The following is a 5,003-nucleotide window of genomic DNA, read 5'->3' as shown; positions in this document are numbered from 1 at the left end:
TTATTTAAAAGTACGAGCAATTTAAGGAACATACTAAATTGAAAAAAAAATAATGCCATTTAACAAGCGAAAGGTGTTTTTCTCCTTTCTTTACCAAAAAAAGATTTGGCTACAAATTCATATACTTATGTAGATTGAGTCATTTTAATACTGGGATCAGGTAAGCTTACCTCATCCATATATTTCGAATAACCATTTAAGTGTACTACGTGTTGGTAGGATATTAAGCAACCCAAAACAAAAAAATCTCAAGCAAATAAGTCAATTTAACACGAAATGGGAGATAATGAACAGTTGTCAAACAAATATAGCTGGAATCGGGTGCATTGGTGAAGGAAGCCTCTCCTGTCGAACATTCTCACTCAGTATGCATACCTTGTCATGATTATGTAGGCTTATAATTCTGTACACAATTCAGAGTGGATCAATTTTGATGAGAGAGGTCTTCCAATATTCGACATAGCAAAAGATAATATTTGTAAACAGGGTCATTGTATAGACCATCGAATTTGTAAGATTGAAATATCTTTGTCTTATCAACTTATTTGTTATTAGTGTGCCTAATTTTAGAAATTGAATATGATTTCAGATAGTAACAACTTGCAGATATATACTCCGTATAAAAATGATAAATGCATATTGGTACAAAATTAAGGGAAGAAAAAAATGATATCATTATTTTTTTCATGAAGTTTAGTTTGTCGTCAATGTCTTTCTGGTAAAACATCAAATTTGAAAGATAAGCTGATGACAAATTAGTGTCATTTATTTCCTTTACTTATATCATTATTCGTTAAGAATAACACATTGAAGGTAGCATATAAGGAGGTTGTCAACTCGGAAAATAATAATTCTTCAAATATATGAAAAAAGAATTTAAATTAAAAATAGCCTTTATGTTTTATTTACCGTGCATCAGGTAAGTTTCATTGAATGTTATGGTGTGCTGTGTTATTTTACATCAAACCTTATCTTTAACCAATCCCAGTAACGACACAATGTTTTGTTAGTCTTATCGGTAAAAGAAGTGAAGAGTATGCCTCCAAAATTACTTATGATTATAAGTTATCTATTTGGTCCATATTTCGGACCAACGTCTTCATAAACATATAACTACACCAGGGACAGATTTATAATATTTGAAAAATAAGGAGAAATGTCAGCTTTAAAAATTCTTCTTGTTGTTGGATTGTTGCATGGAGAAAGGGGTTTCTGTTTGAATTTGACGAACCATGAAAATGATATTGGACACCTGAAGCAACTTATCCAACAGCTTAATGTTAGTCTTCAACACACTGTGAATTATGAAATTGATTAGCTGAAAAGGGAAACCAGTCTGCTGAAAACAAAAATCAATGCACAAAGTAAGTTTTTAAAGCAAGTCAATTTTTACTAATATAACAAGTGTAATTGCTTTTACAACTTTACTCAACATTCAAACTGCAATTTCGATTAGACTTTTGACAATATTATCTTTAAACTTTAGTAATTTTATAAGTACTTCATTATGACGTCATAATTGATTTTAAATTTTTCCCGTATCTAATGTCATGATAGAATTTTGTAAAAAATAAAGCATTACACTGAATTCGATTTTAAATCATGTTAAGGGACTCAGACCCTCAGCTAGGAAGGACAAATCTTTAATTTATGATTTAATTTAAAAAGTCTTTTAATGAAGCTTGAAAATTTAATCTTTTCATGCAACAATTTTTATTGTATGCCTCTCAGTGTGCTTCAAGGTTCTTTAAACTTCCCAGAAAGGTATAATTAAAAGTGGAATTTTTATCCCGTAATAGCATTTTTAGATACCAATGTTTATTAACATGATATGAAATTAGAAGTGATTTATTGAGCTTTGCAAAGAACCTTGAAGCACATTTAGAGGCATATAATGAAAACTGTTGCATGAAAATATTTAATTTTCAAGCTTCATTTTGATACTTTTTTAATTAAATTATAAATTAAAGAGTTGTTCTTCCTGTCTGAGGGTCGGAGTCCCTTAAGATTAAATCTGTTTCACATATTATATTTAATATCATTTTAAAGATGAGGTCAAGAGGATATTTTCAAAGACTGTGACAATATCTTCATTACCCTTTTTCTGAGATTCTTTGGCAAACTTTCATTTTAAAGTTTGTTTGTTTTAGTCAAGTTAACCTTTAAAATGTTAAGATACACCGTATTTAACAGAGACATATTTATAAGGATTCTATAAATAGTTTTACCAAGTATAGAAACACACACTCTTGTAGTCGCCATCTTTTCATGGATCTTGACCTAAAACAGCTGTTAATGCATTTTTGGTGGATAAATTATCGAAATACGAAAACTTCTTACATTACATTTGCCATGTATAACATCTTATCTTTGTATTTCACTTCAAATGTAGCTTTTTCCCGGAAAAGTTATTTAAAACCAAAATTTAAAATTTGTACATTTAATTTTAGGTCTCATAGCTTTCACGGCAAGACTATCGCACGATGTAGAATTGCTGGGTGAACAGACAGTTGTGTTCGATAAGATAATACTGAATCTTGGAAACGCTTACCATGAAAGTTATGGACATTTCACAGCTCCGGTAAGAGGTGTTTACCAGTTTGCTGTATCGCTGTTAAACGATGGAAAAGAATCTTATTTTGCTTTGATGAGAAACGGAAACCAGCTGTTGTCAATGCTTTATATAAGAAGTGGTACCTTCTATTCTTCATCGTCCATTGTTATCGTGCAATTAGAAGCCGCTGATGTTGTCTTTGTCAAGGCTACTACAACTGCAAACTTAGACGAGTCATATTACTGTATTTTTAGTGGATTTCTGATTCAATAACTAAAAATAAAATTCCAAGAAGTCTCAATTTAAATGTTGCATAAAAATTATAATATTTGTCTTATGTTTATATGTTTATAAGTGGATAAAAAATCAAATACTACGTATAAAGCTTTGTTTTTGAGAACTGATGTAAATAAAAAATGATCCAAAAAAGTTCAAGTCTTTTTATATAATTTCTCAATAATCGCTTAAAGCAAGATTTTAAGATTACATACCACAAACAGTTACACTAATAAATTTTCGATATTTCATTTCAATGGAAATGTGATTAAGACATTTTGCTTGTTTCAAATATATAAATACACTATTGAAAATATCCCAAGAAACTCTAAAGCAAGAAAACTTCATACGTTTTAAAAACTTAAAAAAGAAAGAAAGAACTATTAAGTTGTACTTTTGCACCTTTTTCCATATTGTGTGGCTTATTTAAAAATTTAGTTGTTAAACGTAACAAATATAACGTCCATGCAGAGTGAAAGAGGCGCCTAATTTAGTAAAGATATCTGAATTTTGGAAAAGAAAACTTTGTGTTATTTAATTAATATCCAACTGATACTTTAATCACGAGGAAGAGGATGAAATAGAAGAGCTAAGATTTAAATGAAAATTCTCAGACGACATTCTACCACATTACCTTGGTAATATGAAGAAGGGAAAATTTATTTCGTTCAAAAGTAGTTATTGAGAGAAATTTGAAATTGTGCATACATTGCATGGTCAGCTATTTCCATCTAATTACAATTTTAAAAAAAGTACCACCCTTCAGTAATCTTTATAAAATATGTCCAATCATGTCTTGGAAATCAAGAGGCACAAAAAGTGTCGGAGTTGATGAATAATTGTGTTGTATGGCATTACTTATCTTAGATAAATAGCACTGACTGTTCAAAATTAAGATTAATCAAAGTCAGTAAACATGGCAGATCAGTTCAAGCTGTGATGTTGACATTCATAAAATATAAATGACACGTGGAATATTCAGTATAAAATTACGTACATGTATATTTGGATTAATTCATTAAATAAATAATTTTTGGATATTAGGTAGGAAATGTTAATAAAATAGCAATAATTTCAGCCAAAAATTTTGCGGGGGTGAATCACTTCTGCACTTAAGGAAATTCTATAAAGTTGTTTGCCCCTCTCATTGTGGATGGGCGAGAAAAATATTCCTCAAGAATATTTCAACAACAATCAATGCTGAATTTCCGAAATGTAAAAAATAATGATGATAATAATAATAATAATAATAATAATAATAATAATAATAATAATAATAATAAACAAATGATTATAATACATTTCTGGAAATTAAAATGAGAATTTAGTCTAGATATTTTAACCAGTCAGTAAGGAGAGAGCAACAAAACAGGGTTTTGATAGATGATTCTACACAACACTTTCAGAGAGGCCAAACGAAAAAAGCAGTAATCGGTAATATCAAATCTTAAATACCTTTGTTGCTAACGCGTTTTATATATATATTTCGCTATTTGTTCAGCTTTCTAAAGTACACCTCTGAACAGACTTAATCTGTTTCGCTTTTAAAATTAAGTAAGGTTTTAAAATTTTGGAAAATTTATAAACTATATGTTATCTTTTACAAAACTTTTTGTTGTTGGAATGGTGTACGGAGATGGATGTTTGTGTTTAAATATACCAAACCACGGAAATGAAGTTGCACACTTGAAGTAACTTGTCCAACAGCTGAATACAAGTCTGCCACACACTAGAGCGAACTTTCAAAGTGAGATCAATCAACTGAAAAATGAAACAAAACTACTGAAAACAAATATCATTACTGGTAAGTTTTAAGTTTCCTTTAATCATTTATAAATGTCTTTATCGGTCTTTGATTATTCTTATTATGTAGATGGGCCTTACCGAAAGTGTTAGCTTGTTCAAGTTTTTTCCCCAATATGACTTTGCATTAAAGGTTTCCTCGCACGGTGTTTCATATTTTATTCAGTATATGACTTACGTATTAAACCATTGCCTATTTTTTCAAAGAATACATGTTTTTTCACCCAGTTTACCAACTTTTTGTGCTTAATCTTAATATAATTAAAGGTAAGACTTATGAAATGCTGATTTTTATATTTAGCTTTAATTCATCTCTATGAAATATTCAGCCTGGTAAGGATGTTCAGCAAAAACACTTTTTACTTTTCAG

The 5,003-nt window shown here is 29.6% G+C and overlaps 1 long non-coding RNA gene across 1 annotated transcript; it reads left to right on the top strand.

Annotated features, from left to right (window-relative positions):
* Positions 1–1,026: 1,026 nt before the first annotated feature.
* On the top strand, positions 1,027–2,855 carry LOC134275723 (uncharacterized). The gene is made up of 2 exons (XR_009993890.1): positions 1,027–1,364; positions 2,451–2,855. It is a non-coding gene; the product is annotated as an uncharacterized LOC134275723 (long non-coding RNA).
* The last annotated feature ends 2,148 nt before the right edge of the window (positions 2,856–5,003 follow it).

This window comes from Saccostrea cucullata, unplaced genomic scaffold, assembly GCF_032062105.1.
Source record: "Saccostrea cucullata isolate Sc308-1 unplaced genomic scaffold, CSIRO_AGI_Scuc_v1 ctg15196, whole genome shotgun sequence".
NCBI classification, from domain to species: Eukaryota; Metazoa; Mollusca; class Bivalvia; order Ostreida; family Ostreidae; genus Saccostrea; species Saccostrea cuccullata.
Note: the sequence above shows the minus strand (reverse complement) of the source record. Positions and strands in the feature narration are given on the sequence as shown.